The sequence below is a fragment of the Artibeus jamaicensis genome, unplaced genomic scaffold, assembly GCF_021234435.1.
Source record: "Artibeus jamaicensis isolate MK-2021 breed Jamaican fruit bat unplaced genomic scaffold, CSHL_Jam_final contig_797, whole genome shotgun sequence".
NCBI lineage: Eukaryota > Metazoa > Chordata > Mammalia > Chiroptera > Phyllostomidae > Artibeus > Artibeus jamaicensis.
In genome coordinates this window covers 10,858,116-10,881,084 of record NW_026521977.1, presented here as the reverse complement: position 1 = coordinate 10,881,084, position 22,969 = coordinate 10,858,116, and the positions used below count along the sequence as shown (strand labels likewise).

Below are 22,969 nucleotides of genomic sequence, written 5' to 3'. Positions count from 1 at the left end.
AAGGTTTCAGATGAACTCCAAGGCCTTTTCCAGAAGGAGTAAGAGATCAAAGTAGTATCAGGGCAGGTAGATCGCTCAGCAAAAAGGAAAGGAAAATGTCCTCTTTCTGCAAATCTCTTTCTCCACCAAGAAAGAATTGAGAAGACATGGCTAAAATAAGACGTGAGCTGGAGAGAACAAAGTGAGGAAACCTGCTCACTCATCAAGAGTCAGACAGAGAGAAAGATGAAAGAGAATAGGCTTTGAAGAGGCAGCGACTGGGGTGGGTAGCTCAAGAAAAACAATACATCTTCTAATCACAAGAATTAGAGCCAGCTATGAAGAGGCATCTAATCAGGTTAATTAATCAATATAGCAAACTCATCATTCCACACCCCCCCGCAAAAAAAATCATAGAAGATTCAGATGTTCACCTTAAATTCTGAAAATCTCATAGAGAAACATAATCATGGCAAGATTCCATAGGTAAAATGAGCTCAACGATAACTATAGGCAAGAAAAGAAATGATGGGGGAGCAGTAACAGCTTTGAATATCAGGTCACGGGCAGATGGTGGCGGTGATGGCAGCTCCCCCAGCTGTCAGTGTCTTTGCTCAGCCCTTCTCTCTCCTCCTGTTCTCCTGCCCCCTTCTCCACCCTCCCCTTTCATTCACTCCCTCTACAGACACAACTTCTTTTGAGGAGTTTTCCGGTTCCCCCTCTTGTGGGCTCTCATAGCACCTGCTTACGTGGCCATTATAATACTTATCACACTCCACTATAATTACCCAGTGACTGTGGATTCCCTCAACCCCAGGAGATCCTAGAGAGAAAGGGCACAGATTCCTAGAGGTGCAACCTCAGTGGCTTGCACAGCGCTAGCGCCAGCTCAAAGAAAATACTTAATGGAAGGAGACAAGCAACGCTGTGGAAAACGTAAGTGAATGAAGGAGTAGATGAAGTTACTGCGTAAACAAGTATCTTGCTGCTGGCAAAATTAAAATTGGGATTAAAAAAACCCTTATTCCATCACAACATGAATACCTTGGAAAGGATCAATCCCAGAGACTTTTCTTACCCTGGAGAAAACAAGTTATTTATAAGTCAGGCCTCTCAACATCTTTCTTGATGGCCTGAGGTAAAGCTGATTTTTGATACCATATCTTTTTGCAGAAGTAACACCTTTTATCAATTTGAACGATGAAGTATCTTCAGTGTGCTGTAGCCTTAAATAAATACAATTTCATTTGCATTTCTTTCCACAGTACTGCCTGTATACCCAGAGATCTCCACTTCTTCCTTTGCTATTATATGTTAATGCATAAAAACTTCAAAATCTCCTTTCTGTCTCCCCAAAATGTTCCATTTAGAATATAACATAAATGCCTAAATAAGCAACCTCACAAATATGGAGAGTGATTCCCTATTTATTGATGATAAGGTCTAAAAAAAAGTAAGAAAGAAATATATTCTGGGCAAAGTTGAATGACTTTGAGGAACACATTGAATAGATAACTCTGTATAATGTTTGATTTATGGATTCACTTATTATGTACAAGTTATTAAGTATATTATTTAATCGGCCATATTAAATAATGGATTAATTTAGAAATATTACTTTTCTTTTACTATGATATCATGGAATAATGTGGTTTAATCTCGTCATGAATCTTGACTTCAAGGCCTTCCCCAATCCAGAGCCATTTTTCAACTTCTCTAAAGTTTTCCAAAGCTATCATTATCCATGTGTCTAAGATTTGCTAAAATAAAGCAATTTTTAACTCTATGTTTGATATTTTCATCGAAAATGTCATGTGAAGTTGCAAGAATCCAACTGCAAATATTAGGACTTCTTGTTTCCCCATTTCTCTAAGTGTGACCAAAGAATTAAGCTATCTCATTAAGTGATTTTTAAAAGGCATATATATAACGATATTTAATACTTGCAATTGTGAGAACGCTCTCCCAGGAGTGACTAATTCTTCATTGAGGGATTTTTAAAAATTTACTCTCCAGATAATTTATATTAAAAAATCCCCAAATGGCATTGCTGATATCATTTTCCCCCTCCAAATAGTTTCTCCTCGGTCAAAATAAAAGAACTAAGAGAATGCCTGATAATATGAGACCATGTATAAGGATTTGAATCTAAGGTAATTCCTTTTCTCTGTGGGATACAAAGGGAGGGGGAATCACCTTGTATTTAGATATATATTTTTTCTCTCTCTTTGTAGCAACATTCATTCATTTACATCTATTTTGCACAAACTAAATTTGGTATTAACTGTAGCAAACCAGATGCTGACTAGAGTCAAACTAGAGTCTTCCTCAGTAGACACTGCTTTTACTCAGGCTGTTCATTTTTAATCATGTGCAAAATCAGTACAAGGCATTCCAATTTTTTTAATTGCTTTTGTGAACTTGAGCCATTTTTTTCACTATTTGAAATATGTCTCTTTTCTCTTTTACTTGTATGTCTTGGAGCAATCACAAATGTAATACATCTAGCTTCCCACAACAGCACAAGCAAATTCGTTTTGGTGTGAAGAATACTTTACTGTATTGAAATCCGTGCTGTGCAAGCTGTGGGGGAAACTCCAGAACCAAGTGCCTCCCTTCAAAAAACATCTAGCCCTCTAACCAGCTTCCAGCAGGCATTTTGCATATTCCCAGCAGAGCCTTTATTCATACTATCAGTGTTTAGTGATGTCTGTAATGACCCAGAACCAGATCAATTTCTTCAAAAGTCTCCTCCTACTTTCAAAAGTCAGCATTGCTTTTTTTCACTTTATACCATTATTTTAGTTATTCTCTTGCTTCAATAACACATCGTTTCTCTTCTAAGTCTTGTCTTTTTTTGTCTGCCATTACTACAAAAAGTTTGACTATTTGATTTTCCATTTTTTGAAATGTCATTTCTCTTCAATCTCTGATGCTGCGTTCAGGCACCAAATAGTCTAATTTATTTGCATGTTCTGCCTGTCTCATCCTGGACTATAGGGGTTGCCCAAAATTCTGAGAAGCAGCTATGTTGAAAATGGGCTGGAATGAAGAAAAAGAATGTATATGTGAAGAGCCCAGTTTTTCCTTTTCTGTTTAACTTACGTGGCTCGTAGTAAAGCAGAATATAAGAAAGTGGAATAGCCCTGGCTGGTGTAGCTCAGTGGATTGAGCACAGCCTGTGAACTAAGGGGACACTGGTTCGATTCCCAGGCAGGGCACATGCCTGGGTTGCAGGCCAGGTCCCCAGTAGGGGATGCATGAGAGGCAACCATAGGTTGTTGTTTCTCTCCCTCTCTTTCTCTCTCCATTCCTTCTCTCTTAAAAGTAAATAAATAAAATAAAATCTTTAAAAAAAGAAAGTGGAATAAATCAAAATAAATTAAAATTAAGTAACAATATAGAAAATAAGAGACAATTTCATAGAGGAAGAAATGTTCCAGGCTTTTTTCTGCATTTCTTAGTAGCCAAGACAAGGTGGGAAATTATCAATGGATGGTGTAGATTCATGGTGGAAAACATGTTTCCTGTCCTCAGTTCTGACAGGGATCTTCCCCAAGGGCCTTTGAAACAGATTCATGTTCTCCCCAAAACTGAGAGCTGTCCCCTAACAGGAGTTTGCATCCCAGCCCTGGAGGAAAGTGGAAGATGATGGTGAGTAGAGATATTTAAAGACTGATACTGTCTAGCCGTCCAACGTTGTAATAATCTTTCCTCACGTCAGAACTTGAGGTCAGTTAGATACCCCCTTTAACAGTCCTCGAGAAAGTACACTGCTCAGACATGTGCTATCTGGCCTTGACAATAATCACTTGTGTTAAGCCACTAAGCTTTGAAGTAGTTTCTTATGCAGACAGACTACTAAAGCAACCTTATTTAATTTTCACAATTAAATGGAAGGTAAGTGTTTACCTTTATTTTACAGATGAACACACTTTATATGGTATTTTACAAATGGTATTTTACAAATGGTATAAAGAGAGCTTAAACCATTTATCCAATGTCACAGAGCTCCTACATAGAAGAGCTGGGCTCTTCTATGACAAATGCCATAGAAGACAAATGTCAGCCATGCAACCTGAGTGAGTGTGTGATCTGTGAGGCTGTGAACTAAGACAGAGCCACAATGAGGAGGAGGTAATTCAGAGAAAAATCAGGTGGTTTATAACATCAGGACTTTAAACAAAGCAGAGTAAACTGATAACATCCAATAATAAATGTAGTACAGAAATCTTCTCAGGAGGGGGTGGGGGGAAGTGGAGGAGGGTATGGGAGGATAAATGGTGATGGAAGGAGACTTGACTTGGGGTGGAGAGCACACAATACAGTGTTCAGATGATGCGTTGTAGAATCGTGCACCTGAAAGCTGTATAATTTTGTTAACCACTGTCCTCCCAATAAATTCAATAAAAAGGAAAAATAAGAAAAAAATTCAGGAAACAAAGGCAGCCTACCAACCACCTGTTTTGCTGCCTTGAGGGCTTTAGGGTTGTTTAAGAGGAACGAGCTTGTAAAGAAAGTTCACTGACTGAAGCCTGACAGGAGTGTTTTGCAATAGCTAAGTTCTTCCAGTCCCCCACTCCCAGCTGCGAATCCAGACCATTCTTCCTTCCTTGTCACCTTCCTCCTTATCTGCTTTTCACACATACTCTCAGAGCTCATCCCTGTCCTGGGTGCTGATGCTGACTCAGTCATTCCTATGGCCCAGGAATGCACTACGCAGTGAGGTGAGGGAGAAAGAAAGCCTGTAAGGACACCCAGAGAGATAAACCCCAGGCAGGTTATATAGGGGTGTCTGGGGGGACTGGGAGAGTGACTCCCCTCAATCCCAGCAGGGAACAGGGGGAGAGTTGGTCAAGGAAGGCTTCCCAAAGGTGGGGATGATTCAGTTTAGGCCTCTAGGATGAGATCATTTCCTGAAGGGGAGAGAAACCAAGGCCGCGTGCAAAGGCCTGAATTAGAAAGAGTAGAGAACTCTTAACAATGAACTCAGCCCCCTCTGAGGCACCCCACTGGGTTGGTATTGGGGTGGGGAGAAGGGATAGAAAAGGGGGACCTGGAGAAGAAAGCAGAGGTCAGAACACAGGGGCGCCTTTCATGCTGTGCTCAGTGGACTTTCCGCTGAGTAAGAGGCTTTAAGTGAGGAAGCTCCATGACCCTATTTTCCTTTCTGAAAGCTCACACTGAATGCATTGTAGAAAAACAGACTTCAGGAGGCTAAGTTATAGGCAGAACACAAGTTAGAAGTAACAGAATTTAGGAAGTTACCCGTGATGAGAAAGGCGAATGAGAAAGGAGGTGTCTGTGAGGAAGGAGAGAAGTGACTGGATTCAAGAAACCAAAAGGAGATAAAGGGACTTGATGAATCAGCAAATACGATTCGCCCTCTAGTTAAGTCAGTTACAAACCCATAATAACAGTCAAGGAAGCAACTTATCCACTAACTTCCAAAGACAGTAGTGAATTTACTATAATTCCGAATTTGATTTTAGAATGGCACGCAATGGATAATTCATATAATAATTTCTAACATGCACCATGCACTTAACACGTGACAGGCATGGTGCTGCCAGTTTCGGGCGCATTTTCTCACTCAGTCGTGCCAAGGGCCTCAGGAGGTAGGTAAAGTTATTATCTCACTCTACATATACCAGTCACAATCCTATGGGCTACAGCAGACAAGAAAAAGAACATGTGGTATTGGCCATAGAGATGCTCATAGTTAAGTGAGAAAAATCTAACACTGATACGTGGAAAATTCCACAATGGTATACTACATTTCATCACAGCTGCCTGGTCCAAGAACTGTGGGGAGATTCTGGAGACAGCCACCTTTAACAGAGAGGGGAAATTCAGCTCAAATGCACCAACCAGCATAGCTTCCATCGTCAGACAGAAGCCAAGAGCTGGGCTACTGTTTGCAGCTGGGCTGGCTATGCCATGAATAAATTCCACTAGCCACACATAAGAAAAAAAGGGTACAGAGTAGGTGGTATAGACTAAGGTAGCATGGGTTCATGCAGCTTTGGAGGTGGGGGAACTTCAAGCCAAACTGCACCCCTTGCTCCCTCATCAAACCATGACTCTGGTGCAGGTCTAGGTCTACCCAGAGGAAGGTCCCACAGGTGCCAGTAGCAGCTCTGGCCAAGGACACCATGTCTAGCATCCAATAAAGAGAACACAGTGATTAGTTTAATATGGACTCATCCCTACTTACTGTTTTCTACAAGAAAAACTAGATAGGGTTGCAGTAGTCATTTCCTCCTCAAACTAAATCCTCAATTATTAGCTTTTAGTTTTCTAAACCCTGGCCCTGACTTTGAGGATACATAATGAGGACAGGTGAGATCAAGGTAACAGGATAAGCCAGAGTCTTTTGGAAACCGTAAGGGACTGAGGTCTCAGTTCAATGTCTAACTTGTGGTCCATGCACCATGGCAGTGTCCAAAGACCATAGCTGAGGCACAAAGGTTTCTGAAATACTAAGGATTCAGTTTTGCTCAACCTCACTTTAGTCTGCAGGCCATCCCTGCTCATGAAACTCCTCTAAGTTTTTATAATCATTGTTTTTACTTTCTACTTGAGTAATAACAATTTCCAAGTGCTAATAAAATTATCATTTTTGTGGGTTTCTCAACTATGACCTTAAAAATACAGTAAATAAAATACAGTAAGATGACACTTAATGTGTAAATTAGCTCAGTGTGTTTCATTTTTCTTATGTACACTCTTTCTTTGAAAGACAGATTAAAAGAGAGTAAACCATAAAATACTGTGAAGCATTAAGCAGGGAGTTTACAGCCCATGGTTCTATTCGTACATCAGAAAATCGTGGGCCCAGTAGCTGTTAACCAGGGATTTGACCTGTAGACTCTCAAGCCCACCTAGAAGGAATTTAAGAATCCACTTCCAGGACAGCTGCCATATCCAGGGACTCCATGCGTGAGAAATTACACAAGCAAAAATACTTTCCTGACATAAACCAGACCATGGGATGCAAAATGGGATCTCTAGGGGGTAGTGGATTCACTCTGCACTAGTTCAGCTCTATTATACCTTATTTATTACTGAGGTTACCATGTATATTTTGTAGGCAAATTTTATCACACTAATTAGCTTATTAATAGCCTCTAGAGAGAAATCAGACTTCACTATAGGCTGGTTCCCTGAATTTTAATAACACAAATAAAGAGAAAATATATATGCTGAGTTTTCGGAAAGCCCCAAGACTCTCCAAACAGCTCCGATTTATTTAATGTATCATATCATAGAAAAGTATGAATGGCGGATTAAAGTAGAGAAGAATTTCCCAATAAATATGCAATGCAATAGGTTGGCAAATTTAAACAAGCAATGGCATTTATGGCATTTTATTCGCTGAGTTGAGGCAGAAGCCAATTTGTTCCAGAGCCCATACTCGCCAAGCCAGTGGGGGTTTCTGATATGGTAGAGTGAGGTAACAGTGGGTCAGAATGGTCTTGGACAGCTCAGCCTCCAAGACACTGTCCATTTAATTGAACTTCCTAATGTGGTTGATGATATGATTAATGACACACGATGTGGTACCCTGGCCTCCAATGTCTGGAGTACAGACACCTTTGTTCTCCGCACATGTCAGGACTGCAGAGCCAATGGAGGTGGCATAGGAGAGGAGCTGGAGGTAATGCAGCATGATACAGCCCGCCAGCAGCATAGCAGAAGGGTCGGCCACATTCTCACTGGCTATGCTCATGCCCGACTGCAATGCAGCTGTTTCAAGCACTGCATGTATGGTTCTATAGTTGGCACCAGGCATGAGGCCTGCACCCCCTACAACAAACCCTTTGCAGATATTGACAGTGTTACCATAAAGATTGGGCATCACCATGACATCAAACTGCTGGGGCTGGGATTCCAGCTGCATGGTGGTGTTATCCACAATCATGGCTTCAGAGGTGATCAGAAGACAGTGGGATGCCGCCTCCCTACAGACTGGAGGTAGACGCCATCTCCCAGTTTCAAGATGTTGGCCCTGTGCACAGTGGTCACTTTCTCGTGCCCCTTCTCCTGGGCCAGCTGGAAGGCATATTTGGCAATGCTCAAAGACCTGGCCTCCATAATGATCTTTAGGGCCTCTATTACTCCCTTCCTGCTCTTGTACTCCAGGTCGCTGTATTCACCGTCTGTGTTTTCCCTGACAATAAAGATGCCCATGTACTTGTACTGGGTCTCCACACCTGGAAGACACTTAAAATAGGTGACATTAACATAGAGACTGAGGGCAGTGTGAAACATGTTGCAGGACTTGTGACATGGTGGCAGGTTATGGTCAGTTTCAATGTTGCCCTCCAAGGCCACATGATTTCAATGGACTAACAAGACGGCATCATGAACGTCCTCATCACAGGAAGTGGAATGAATGGTCACCTCCTTAAAGTCCACAGGCACACATACCTGAACATAGTCAACACGCAGTGTAAGCTCAGGCCCGATGCCATCACTAGGGGTCATGGTCACAGTGTGCCACCCACCATACTTGGTGGATGGAGGAATATTGCACTGAAACAAGAAGCTCCTCTGCAAGGTTATGGCCAAGTAAAATCTCCCAGGAATGGTCCCGAGCTGTAGGTTGGCACATGGCCTGCCTAACGCAACTGGCAGCTGGTAGCATCTTCACTGCCATGATCATTTACTGAAGATGAATTTAATTTGTGCTCTTGCTCTTGTGTTGAATTGGCTTCTTTTGGTGAAATCCTAAATCCATTAATTCTTGCCTTGGTCACAATTGCCTCTTCTACCCTGTGTTTTATTTTGGAAAGACATTCTATTGCAGTGCGAGAGACAGAGAGCTAGTCAAGAAAGGTGATGTGTTACACAGTAATAACTATTTTGGAATTGAATAATAATTCATTAGGTACATTCAAAGTGCTAAGCTCTGTATGACATACTTTTACAAACTAACTTTATGCTTGTGTTTTAGAGCAGTTTTAGGTTCACACCAAAACTGAACAGCAGGTACACAGAGTTCCTGTACAGCCCCGGCCCTGACAAAGGCATGACCTCCTTCACTGTCGAAATTCTCCCCCAGAGTGGCACATTTGTTCCAGCTGATGAGCCTATATTTACATATCATTATCACTGAACATCCATAGTTTACAGTGGGGGTTCACTCTTGGCATTGAACATTGAATTTGGACAAATTCTAATGGCATGGATCTGTCATTATAGTATCGTACAGAGTAGTTTTACAGACTAAAAATCCTCATAGCTTTGCCTATCATCTCTCTCTCTCCTGTAACTCCTGGTAACCTCTGATCATTCTAGTGTCTCCACAGTTTTGCATTTCCCAGAATTTCATATAATTGGAATCATATACTACTGTAGCCTTTTCAGATTGGCTTCTTTGGTATTCACATTGGATTTGGTAATAGGCAGTTTGGTTTCTTCCATGTCTTTTCATGATTTGATAGCTCATTTCTTTTGAGGACCGAATAATATATTCCACTGTCTAGATATACCGCTGTTTCTCCACTCACCCAGTGAAGGACGTCTTGCTTGTTCCCAAGTTTTACAATTATGAATAAAGCTTCTATCAACACCCATGTGCAGGCTTTGTGAGGACATATGTTTTCAAGTCATCTGGGTAAATGACAAGGAGCACAACTGCTGGGTCCTATGGTGAAGTAATGACTGAGTTTTGTCAAATTGCTACACTGTCTTCCCAAGTGGCTGTACCATTTTGCATTACCACCAGAAATGAATGACAGTTCCCATTGTTTTGTATCCCCCTAACATTTGGTGTTGTCAGTGTTCCAGAGTTGGGCCATTTCCTAGGCATGTAGTGGTATCTAGCTGTTGGAATTTACATTTCCCTGATGACAAATGATGTGAAGCATCTTTTCATGTGCTTATCATCTGTATATTCTTTGATGAGGTATCTGTTAAGGTTTTTGGCCCATTTTTAATCAGAATGCTTTCTTATGGTTGAGTTATAAGAGTTCTTTGTACATTTTGGATAACAGTCCTTAATCAGGTGTGTCTTTTACAAATAGTATCCCTCAACTCTGGCTTGCCTTCCCATTGTCTTGCTATTGTATTTTTGCAGAGTTGTTTTTCATTCTAATGAAGTCTAGCCTCTGAATTATTTCTTTCATGGGTCCTGCCTTTAGAGTTGTATCTAAAAAGTCATTGCCATACCCGGAGTCATCTAGATTTTCTCCTGTTTTCTTCTAGAAGTTTGATGGTTTTGCATCTTACATGTTAAGTCTGTAATCCATTTTGAGTTAATTTTTGTGAAGGGTTTAAGGTCTGCAATTTTTTTTTTGCATGTGGGTGCCCAGATGTTCCAGCTCCATTTGTTGAAAAGTCTATCTTTGCTCCATTGTGGTACCTTTGCCAAAGATCAGGTGACTATTTATGCAGGTCTGTTTCTGGGCTCTCTTTCTTGCCATCTCTTTCTTTAGTCATCTGTTTTTCTGCCAATACCACTGTCCTGGTTACTACAGCTTTATATAGTAAGTCTTGAGGTCGAGTATGTCAGTCCTTCAGCTTTGTGCTTCTTCAATATTGTTTTGGCTATTTGGGGTCTTTTGCCTCTCCATATAAACTCTGGAAACTTTGTCAATATCCACCAAGTGACTGCTGGGATTTTGGTTAAGTTTACATTGAACATATAGATCAAGTTAGGAAGAATTGCTAGCTTGAATATATTAAGTCTTCCTATCCATAAATATGGAAAATCTCTCAATTTATTCAGTTCTTCCTTGAACTAGTTCATCAAAGTTTTGTGCTTTTCCTCATGTAGATCAACATATAGTTTGATTTATACCTCAGTATTTTGTTCTGGGGGATGCTAATGTACAAAAATGTGATAGGTACACAAGCTGTCTATTCATTGTCTTCACTGTGCAGCCGGCATTGGGATTGGTGACCCTGGTGGCCAGCTGGGCTGCTCTGTCCACAAGGGCTTTTTGGTTCTTTGAGGTGAGTTGTGAGCAATCACAGCACAGTAAGGTTCATTGCATATCAGCAGCACATTAAGCTCCTTGAGGTTGTGGACCAGGAACTTCTGAAAGCCACTGGGCAGCATGTGTTTTGTTTCCTTGTTGCTCCCATAATCAATGTTGGGCATCAAGATCCGGCCCTTGAATCTCAGTGCACCCTATTGTCAATACCTCTGGGTTTCCACCAGTTCTGTTTAATTTTGACATATCAGTCTGACTGGTACCAGGTGAACTTCTTGGTCTTCTTTTTAAATTTTAAGTATTTTTAATTACCCCACATTTTTGCCTCATGTGATGTGATGTGAGAGGACGTTATGACAGGTAGAAAAGTAGAAAGCTGTATTAGCATGAAGGATCCTCAGTCATACTCAAAAAGTCATTATATAGATTTTTGTTAATTATGGTTTGTTCGCTTGTTTTCAGGCTCAAGGCTTCAGCCTAAGGCCCTAGATATTTTTTTTAGGCATAAGAAACAAATAGGATATGTGACCACCTGCCTTGATCCTCTTTTTGACAAGCTAGGGTTTCATGAGGGGTCTGAGAACAGCCACGGTGCAGGGAAGGAGACGGTGCAATTGGCCCTCTATTTCAGAGAGCTTTTGTCATGAAGGGGTGTTGGGTTCTGTCAGATGCTTTCCTGCATTTATTTATACAATCAGGTGATTTTTCTTTTTCAGCCTGTTGAAGTGACGAATTACACAAATTGATTTTTTATCTTTCAATTATAGTTTACATTCAATATTATTTTGTGTAAACTTATTTTCAAATGTTGAACCAGCCTTGCATATCTGGGGTAAATCTCACTTGACTATGATGTATAATTGTTTTTATACATTGTTAGATTCAATTTGCCAATATTTTGTTAGGGATTTTCACATCTGTGCTCATGAAAAATATTGGCCTATAGTTTTCTTTTCTTATAATATCTTCATCTGATTTTGTTTACCAAGGTAATGCTGGTCTCATAGCATGAGTTATAAAGTATTCCCTCTGCTTCTATCATCTGAAATATGTTGTAGAGAACTCATATAGTTTTTAATTTTTATCTATTGATTTTAGAGAGTGAGAAACATCGATTTGTTGCTCTACATATTCATGAGTTCATTGGTTGCTTCTTGTATGTGCCTCGATCAGAGATCTAACCCCCAACCTTGGCATATAGGACACTCTAACTGAGCTACCTGGCCAGGGCATGGAATAATGTTTTCCTTAGATATTTGCCAGAATTTACCAGTGAACCCACTGGGGCCTGGTAATTTGTTTTGAAAGGCTATTAAGTACTGATCCAAGTTTTAAAATACAGAGCGGGGCAAAAGTAGGTTTACAGTTGCAATGAAACAAAACACAGAGCTTATTCTTATTTGCTAATTATTGTATCATTTTCCCTATGAACAACTATAAGCTTACTTTCCCCCACCCTATACATGCAGGTGTACCTCAGATATTTCGGGTTTGATTCCAGGCCACCATCGTGAAGCGCGTGTCACAATGAAGTGAGTCATCATCAGGACCTTGGTAGAGGGTCCTTGCCTTCAATTTGTAAAAATCACAACGTCTATAAAACACAGTAGAGCAAAGCACAAGAAAACGAGGTAAGCTTGTACTGCCTAACCAGATGGCCTGTTTCTTCTTGTGTGAGTGTTGGCAAATTGTGTCTTTTAAGGAACTGGTGCATTTTGTCTATGTGATCAAATCTGCATGCATAAAATTGTTCACAGTTTTCCTTTACTGTCCTTTTAATGTCCATAGGATTTATAGTGAGGTTCCCTCTTTCATTTCTGAGTAATTTGTGCCCTTTTCCTATTTTTCTTAGTTAGCCTGACTAGAGCCTTCTCAAAGACAGTGTTTGGTTTTGTTGATTTTCTCTAATGATTTTTCTTTTAATTTCTTATTGAATTCTTCATATCCTCTTTCTTCAGTTAATTTTGGATTTAACTTACTCTCCTTCTTCTAGTCTCCTAAGGTGGAGGCTTGGATTATTGATTTTAGATCTTTCCTCCTTTCCACTATATTCATCCATTACTACATATTTCCCTCTGAGCACTGCTTCCCACAAACTATGTGAAGTTGTATTTTCATTTTGTTCAAAATTTTGTTAAATTTCTCATGAGATCTCTTGACTCACATGTTATTTAGAAACATGTTGTTTAATCTCCACACTTATTTGGGGGCTTTCCAGCTATGTTTCTATTACTTATTCCTAGTTTAATACTGTGGCCTGAGAGCAAACATTGTATGATTTCAAGTCTTTTGAATACAGTAAGGGGTACTTTATGGCACAGAAGGTGGTCTACCTTGGTGAATGTGCTCTGTGAGCTGGAGAAGAATGTATACTCTGCTGTTGATGGATGAAGTAGTCTAGAGATGTCAAATATATTTAGCTGATTGATGGTGTTGAGTTCAACTATGTCCTTAAGAATTTCTACCTGCTGGAGTTTGTACCTTTTTATTATTGTTAACTTTAAAAAAAACAACCACTATTCCAAGATGGCTGTACCATTTTATATCCCCATCAACAATGTAAGAGAATTACAGCTTTTCACATCCTCACCAACACTTGATATTGTTGTATTTTTATATTTAGCCATTTGAATGGATTGCGTTCATACTTTACTGTGTTTTTGATTTGCATTTTTTCACTATGAGGTAGAGCGCCTTTTAAAAGAATGCTACAAGCATTCATGTCTGATATTTCCAGAAATCAATTCATCAACCATGGAAAGAAGGCGACTTCTGTGCTCCACAAAGTGACCCCAGCTATACCATTTTATTGAAAATGAAGCATATCTTTAATTACAAACATGCCACAGCCCCACTCCCATTTAACTTTCCGTCACCAGTGAACTCATGCAGCTCAGTGGCTGTTGGAAGAGGCAGGTGATTTATTTGTGAAGATTTCCAAAGGGCTGTTATAGTACAAATGATGAACACACAGACTTAGTAAGGTCTACAACGATGCAATACTCCCCCCATCTAAGGTGCTGTGCTGGGTATTTTACACACATTATAATCCACCAAGGTAGGCAGGACAGTCCCTGCTTTACAGATGAAGAAATTGGCTTACCACAGAATGTACACACTGATATTATTGTGAATGAACAGAGAATGGCAATAGACAAGGAGAATATTTCTAAGGGTTGCCAGAGGACTAGTCCAATGCTTCTGAAACGTGATCAACCGAGGTACTCATTGATACGCACACTCTCATTCAGAAGTTCTCTCGAGGAAGGGGTGCAGAGGAGGAGCTCCCCAGGGGTACATATTCTACTGATCCCCTTACCTCACTTTGAATACCAAGGGCAGGTCTTTACCTCTCATGAGGTCCAGGGAGGCCAGACTCAGCATCAAATGTCCTTGCAGACTGCCTGCCAGGAGCTGAAAAGGAAGCAGTACTTCTTTCTCTTCCTAAAAATTGATATAATGGCTTTCAAATAGGAGCCAGCTGGGTGCCTGTTGGTCACTTAATATGTCAAATAAGATAGATTACAAGATGCCCACCATCAATGCCAGAGGCTAGAGCAAATCGTAATCCCGGGAGAGAACGCTGGCAGACAAACAACCCAGACTTGGCTACATGGTTTTGTTTCTGCCAATGGGCCACCCTTATATAAGCATACACTCCAGTCCTCTTCCTAACACTGGAAAAGAGAAGACATCTTTTAAAGGTATGAATAAAGAAGAAAGAAAGCCCTTTCTGTTGAGACATAATCCAACTTGCACTTTTAAAATGATCTTTTGGGAGGACAATCTGGAGGATACACAGTAAGGTGGCTTGCCTGGGGGTATGGGGGCCTATAAGAGGCTGTCACTGTGGTTCTTTAAAAGGGATCCCCAGAGCAGCAGCAAGATCACGGGGAACTGGTTAAAAATGCCATTTCTCAGACCTCTCTTAGACTTACTGAGTCAGGAAGTCTGGAGCTGAGTCTGGGGTTGGGACCTAACCATCTGCATTTTAACGACTTAGGGGCATGCTGGCATTTGAGAACCATGAAATGGGCCCGCCAGAAAATGATGAGCAGTTGTGCTAACGTGAAGGCAGTGAGAATGGAGGGAAGTATTTTCAGAGACATTTAAGAGGCCAATAAACTTGGCTGCTCACCTGGGATACATTAAACATTATTCTGATTTTTGTAAACAGACTGGGTGAATGATGACACAATCAATAAAAACGTACAACACTGAAAGAACAGTTTGGCTGGGGGAATAGGTTAGAAGCAAGTTCAGTTTTGGCTACGATGTGTTTTGGGAGCCTATTTGAAAGTCCACATAAAGATGCCTGGTGGGTAGCGGAGGGCTTAATATATGTCTGCAGGTCCAGAGAAAGAACTGTGGGTGATGATATAGATTCAGAAGCCATCCATGTATGGGAGAGAGTTAACCACACAGGAGTATATAAAATAGCCTTGAGCTGAGGTTTTCAACTTTTCTTCTGCTATGACAGATGATGAATAGCTTTCATATGAGACACACTCCTTGGAGTATACTCAGAGAGTAATGAAAACCAAATACACACACACACATGAACAAAAGTAGTTGGTCAAATAAAGCAGAATTCCCATGTTGCTTTTATAGGTCATATTTATGAAAGCATTTTAGTAACAAATGATGAGTAACATCATTTATATAATAATCTCAGAATGTCATTTTTGAGGAAAAACATATGATTAATGTAATATAAAAATGATGTAAATTAATATTTTAACGATCAAATTCAGGCCAATATAGGTAACATAAGCAAAGTAAGCATGTGCTAATAAAGGTAAAAATAACTCATATTTTATGGTTAAAAATATAGCATGTCATAGTTCAAGGTAGTCATGATGTTAATATAAATAATTTCATGGTATATGTCATTTGGATGACCACACTGCCTTTGATTTGGAAACTGTAACTACAGCCTCATTCTCATTTCTAGGCCATGCACATGTATGTGTGCCTTCATCTCTCTTCCTCAGTGAAAATGCATCCATGAAGCAGTGTACCCAGTTGTATCCAAAAGGTATCCAGTCAAAGAAGCAAACTCAACTTAAATCCACAGTTTACCAGTTATAACATTTCAGACTTGCTGTAACTATCAATGACACATCGGTAACCAGAGTTCATGGATATTTTCAGCCAGCATATACTTGGCTATGAATTGTGAGCAAGTCACTTCCACTCACTCTAATTCCACCTTTCCTCACACACAAGCACACACTATTAAAGTGCAAATGAGCGACTGTGACATCCCTATAATGGTAATTTTCAGAAGAGTCTAATTACTTTAAAAAGTCAATCATTCACAAGTGCTTGTAACTTCCTGTTTGTGAGTAAGCAAGTGCCTTTGACATATGTCACGACGACGGGAACACAGCAAGGTGTCATGCCTCCATGGTCACAAAGTACTAGGTTGGATAGATGGTTGTAGAGAAAGCACAGAAAAATGATGACAAAACTGGGATGTCATCCATCATCAATACTTGAATTATTACAGGAGGACGACTAGAAACGAAACAATCTGGGTAGTGGGCAGGGAATGGAGACAAAATGTCACAGAAGCCAAGAGGAGTGAAACACTCAAGCAGTGAGTGCCCATATCTTGTTGAGAGGTTGAATAAAACTAGAAGGAGCAATGGCAGGGTCGCTGACCATCTCCACGGGGCTGTGTAGGTCAGTGATTGACAGCACAGGTGCCAGAGCCAACCTTCCTACCGTGAATGACTTCTACCACCCTGGCAAGTTCATGACATCTTCTGTAACTTATATTCCAGTGGGACTAGACACCAGAAAATACTAGATAGATAGATGCGTGGATAGATAGATAGATAGATAGATAAATAAATAGACAAGTAACATATAAGTGGATCTATTAATTTCAGAAAGAGAAAATTCCATGAAACACAGTTAAAACCTGCAGCCTTCAAGGAGCTTACAGTCTTGGCAGAGTTAACCTAAACATATCTAGGAAGAATGTGAGTTGCCAGTGGCCGCTAAATGGATCCCCAGTGACTTAGCGGAGACGTGAGAGGTTCCCAGGATGCACTGACTGTGTACCTGGGCTGTGATGATTAGCAAGGGGCTTCTGGTCAACCTCTCAGAAGGGCCAGCAGCAGATCGGTGCAGAGGAAAGGAGAAAATTTCTGAGATGGAGGCAAAACGGAAAAGCCTGTAGGGGACACTAAGTACTTCTGTTCAGCTGAAAGGAAGGGTTTATGTGGGAAAACAGTGGCAGATAAATGGGAAAAGTAAATTGGGGTCAGAAGACAGACAAACTGGAATGTCAAACTAAGAAAATTTATAACACCCTGAAGGCAGTAGAGAAACATTTAAGGTTTTGAAAGAAAAATACAAGTTTTTGAAAGATACGGGTTTAAAAACAGAAATGTGCACCTTAAAAAAGAGAAGCAATACATTTTCAATGACTAAGGCTACTTTCTACTAATGCTTTACCCTAATAAAAGCAAAATTTTAAAAACATTCCCTCTCTCAGAAAATTCCTGAAATTCACTTCACATTCTCCTACAGAATCAACTGATTACGAACACTATTTTATCAATGACGTTCCTAAAGAGATCAATGCAGAGAGACTTAATGTGTTCCAGCTCCTCCAGTGCCCAGTTAATGCACTGTCTCCCACTGTTCCATCACTGTTTACTCACCACGGAGGAGCTCACAGAGCCCGTGGTTCTCAGAGAGAGCCGTGCAGAGCCAGACTTCAAGTGACCCACGAAGGTGCCCCTCGCTCTCCTAAAGACAAGACACATTGTACAACACCAAACCCACCGGAAAAGGCCATGTCTGAGGAAGAGTTACACTCATTTCTACACTAAGCAGAGTTTTCTGGATACAGTTTACACTTAGGAAAGGAGAAGCACCCTTCCCGCCACACCCCGGCAGGAAAGTTGTTAAGATGGGGTTGGCAGTTCACCTTATTCGAGATTTATCTTTTTTAAAAATTATTTTTGTCAGGAACAGTGGCATTTATGTCACACATCGGTGCTTCAGCAGCAACATTAGCCTTTCTTGGAAAGAGGACAGGTGAAGACTCGAGGTTGCGGGTTAATTGAAGGCAGCCTACTTTTGATCTCTCCTTGCAGATAAATTTTGCAGCTACATGAATGACTCTATTGAACACTTTCTCTATTACCACCTAGGCCTCGCCTGTGCCACTCTAGATTCTCTCTCCGTGTCTAGGAGGGCTGTGATCTTCCAAGAACTCTTCATTCACAAGTGCCATCACAATATTTTTCTTCACTTTTTACACTTTAGAGGCTTTCCACTGACCAGGATATGGCCACAGAATCTCTTCTTGCTGTAATTACTGGGTGCATGAGTTAAGTCATTTCTGTTAAGCCAACCTCAGTTTTTAGATCAACACACACACACACACACACACACACACACACACACACACACACTCTCTCTCTCTCTCTCTCTCTCTCTCTCTCAACAACTCTGATGCTGGCTCAGGCAACCATGCTCTGTGGGTTTTCCCAAATGTTTCCATTTTTGGTTCACCCCAAATCATAGCCCCTGGAACACTCCACACTGGTTAAGCCAGTGTGAACCAATTTTTATAATAAGGTTATTATAGTAACTACAGAATCTGGAAATCAGAGACAGCGTTCTGAAGCCAGCTATGTTTGCCAACGGTTCTGGGATGGATTCCCTGCAGCCCCCACAGCCCGGTCTGCCAATGTGTGCCCTTCCTCCGAGATGGAAAACAGGCTCTACCAGGAGCACATCCAAGGCTGGGTTAGTAACACTTTACCTCCATTCCAAAAAGGCAGCCATGAGGTAGGCGCTATTCTCACTCATTAGTAAGTCAGGAAAGTGATATTCATAGTGGATCAATAGCTCCTACTAAGTCAGCAGAAGATTCAAATTCTGGCCTCTTCCCCCTAAGCTTGTGCTATTTCTTTTTTTATCCTCGCCTGAGGACATGCTTATTGATTTTAGAGAGAGGGGAAGGGAGAGAGAAAGAGAGGGAGAGAAACATGGATGTGAGAGAGAAACCTCAACCGGTTCCCTCTTGTCTGCATCCCGACAGGGGACTGAAACCATTACCCAGGCATGTGCCTTGACCAGCTATCAATGATGAACACTGACCTTTCCATTCATGGGACAAACTTCAATCCACTGAGCCACACCAGCCAGGGTCTAAGCTTGTGCTCCCTCCCTACACCCCACTGTCTCTTCTTCTGTTCTTTTATACGTCTCCATGTGCTGCCTTGGCTGCCATTCCTATCCTTGGGAACAAAAGGAAGGGTCTCACACAAAACCAAAACACCATGGTAAGATGTGAGGCATCAAACACATAAACTGTAATTATACAAAATTAAAGCTATCCACCAATTTCCAAGTAAAGATGCTTGGTTACATGCATGCATTTGCATGTGTTCCTTCTTGAAATCCCATTAAATTAGACTTAAGTTTTTTGGATTTTTTTTTTTAAAGATTAGAAACCTACAAGGACAAGGAGAATGACACAGGAGACCACAAAAGTGGAAGCTGGGAAGTAGATGAGGGAGTGATGACTGAGTTTTCGGGTCTGAAAAAAGTTAACCACGAAGAGTGAGAAAAGTTAAGACACAATCTGTTTTACCCAAAAAGGCTCAGGAATGAGCAAACCACATACTTTCCGAGAGTGGCAGGTAAAGGTGGGTTGAAGTTCTCTTTAAGAAGTAACACTGAGGCCCCGTCCAGGTGGCTCAGTTTGTTGGAGCATTGTCCTGTACACCAAAAGTTTGCAAATTCAATTCTGGGTCAGGGCACATGCCTAGGTTGAGAGTTCGATCCCCAGTTGGGATGCTTACAGGAGGCTGCTGATCAATATGTCTCTCACACTGATGTCTTTCTGTCTGTCTCTCTTTCTTCTCCCCTTTCCTCCCTCCCTCCCTTCCTCTCTCTAGAATCAATAAATATATCCTCGGGTGAGAATTAAAAAACAAAAAGTAACACCAGATCCCCTGCTCAGTTACATGACTGCCCCCCCCACCAACCAAGGGAAACTGGGGCACGTGTGGGGTACATGAGGGAATACCATACATGATTTAGTGAAAGTTCAATACTGAATTCAGGGGAAATAAGTTTCTATAGAAAACACAATGTTGAAAAATGAGTTCAGATTCCCCAGGAAGGTGTTTAGAACTGTACTCTCTAAGGAAACCAACAAACTAAAAATGAAATATTTACAGGTATTGACAATCAAGATTTCCCCAGAGAATGACCCAGATCACCCCATACTGGATTCCACTGTCGACCATCCCATGATGGTTTGTCGAGAACTTCTGCTGAGTGCTTTGTGCAAAGTACAGGTCTCACAAATGAGCAAAGAGCCAGGTTCAAACATTTGAGGGAAACTTCTAATATAAAATGCACAAGCCAAAACAAATAAATTAATTAACACATGGAAATAGTAATAGGGAGGACACACAGGGACCTATTAAGAGAAGAGCACTTCAAATAAGCCATCATTAATGTCCTGAGGGAAAAACTACATCACATTTATGAAATACAAACAATATGCCACAAGAAAACATAGAAAAAAGGAACTGATCTTGAAGCATAAAAGAAGATAGCAACAATGAAAATGATCAGTGAAAAGGCTGGAAGTGAAAGGGGAAGAAATTTCCAGATATTAGGTGAAAATAATAAATACATAGTAACAGAAAAGATAAGAAAATTGACACACCAAATCCCATATTGCAGACCTAGAAGGCAATGGAACAATGCCTCCCAAATTCTTTAAAAAATGATTTACGATGCAAAATACAATGCCTCTTTAAATTATCAAAGATGAAGATAAAATTATTTACTAGACACTTATCTTTTGCTTGCTATGTGCCAGATCATTTTCTAAGCAACTTTTAAACAACTCCTTTAATAAAAGCAGGATAGATTTCAGAGAAGCAAGTTCCCGAAATTTGTTCCTCCATCTACCCCTTGTCATGTGATTAATGCCAAGCATGCTCCAGGCGGCCAGAGCAGTGAGCCCAGAGAGAGAGCATGAGGTACAGGACCAGGGGCTACCACCCCAGGGAGAGGCAGAGGGGATTCCCAGATTCGTGCTGAAGAGAGGTTCCCAGGACATGGGCGACAGTGAGCCTAGAAATCAACCAACCTTTGGGGGAGATTCATTAGCAAACATGAAAGGGTTAATTTCTTTGAGAGTATTTATACAAGTGGTGAACCTTTGGGGATAAATGATGGTAGATCCATAGTGATCAACAAGATGATAAACTAGATGGTTATTAATGACAGGGAACAAAGCACTCTGCAGGAAAGGGAATCAAATGCGCTCAGTAATTCATTCATCAAGCACACACACAGAAATGGCAACACAAATACAGAGCACTGATGCAACAAAAGGATGTGTGGAGAGGCGTGTGGAAGATGGCCAAATCCCCGTCTTCTGTGGTGGTTAAGTCAATAAAAAAATACCAAAGTTGGGAATACGAAGAAGTCACAAAGAAACATGCTATTTAGAGATATGGCAAAAACACACCAAATGAATCTGTTAAAGGCACGGAGGTGGTGGCCTGCATGGATAGGAAAGGAGAAAACTTTTCCAGGGGATTAATCTTTTCTTTAAGTATTTTTTATTGATTGTGCTATTAGAGTTTTCCCAATTTTCCCCCTTTACTCCCCTCTGCCCTGCACCCCCAGCCCTCCAGCATCCCCCCGCCCCACTTAGTTCATGTCCAAGGGTTGCACATGTAAGTTCTTTGAGGCCTCTGTTCCCTATACTGGATTAATCTTTACAAAGCCTTCTTATTTACCTCTGTAACCCACGTGCCTGTATAAATTTGATCAAAATACAAATAAATTTTTTTAATGTTTAAAAAGGATTTTTCCTTTGAGCAGCAAAATATAAGGGTTAACAGTCATCAGACTGCCTGTGTTCTAATTCTGGCTCTCTCATGTATAACTATTTGACCTTGGGGAAATTGCTGCAAATATCTCTCTCGGCCTTAGTTTCCTCTTGTGTAACAACGTGAGGCTAATACTCTTCTTCAAAGAGTTTTGTGAGAATGATATGCACACCTACCATTTGAAGAGTGCCTAGATTGATGGGTGTTTACCATCATCATTATTAGTGCAAATGAGATTTTTGGGGGCATTTTATATCCGGTCTAAGAATAATAAAGGAAACAAAACTAAAATGGTATGTCATTCCATTTCATCTCAACTCCAAATTGGACAGATTGGTCTAAAATTGTAATGAAAACATTTTAAGAACCAACAGACTAACATTCTAAAGAGTAACAATGTATTAAGCAGGCATCTGATAAGTGCATACAGTTGCATCCTCTGATCACTCAAATGTCTATTTGATAATATGCAGAATATTCTTTGATATCATATCCACTTGAAGAATATTTGTAGTCCTTAATATTTTAACTTTCCTCTCCTTAACACTTTGAGAAACTAATGTAAAGTATTAATATGTCTTCCAGGGGAAAATGAATTAACCTTCATTCATAATTATCTCCTTACCAGAAAGAAATTATTTCTAAATCTATCTTCATATTTCAAATGTGCTACCTAATTTTTAAATATTTTAGGGACGATACAAGTATGAGTTTAAATACATCCATCTAGACTATGCGGAGTAAAGAGAGAGGCTCCTTCATAATCCTCAAGACAGAAGATCATTTTCCTTCATGTAGATGAGGACTCTGATGCATATTCATTAGTCTGCTCAGTTACCAGCTTGAAGACAGCAACTTAAAGCATTTCTCTTCACTGAACTCCTCTTTGGAATGGAATGTCAAAGGATCAGAACGTGCATGCCTAAGTGGTCAACTGAAAATGAATGTTCTATATGGCTTTTGTCCCAAGCTGCCAGGGATGGTGTTCAAAATGAAATACATCAGGAGGCACTGAGCTACTAATGAGCCATGTTGGAACATCCACAGTGCCAGCCGCATCATCCTGGGTTCCTCCAGCTGTACAGAGAGACTTCTAATGAAGACATTCTCATGAAACTAACACAGCCTCGTGCACGGTAACTTCTGTTTCCTGAG

At 40.6% G+C, this 22,969-nt stretch overlaps 1 protein-coding gene and 1 pseudogene across 2 annotated transcripts in view; both read right to left on the bottom strand.

Moving 5' to 3' along the window:
• The window catches only part of NELL1 (neural EGFL like 1), a 734,878-nt gene that overhangs the window by 230,652 nt on the left and 481,257 nt on the right, over positions 1-22,969 (bottom strand). The gene's annotated exons all lie outside the window — the stretch shown is intronic.
• On the bottom strand, positions 7,490-8,647 carry LOC119061553 (isocitrate dehydrogenase [NAD] subunit gamma, mitochondrial-like; annotated as a pseudogene).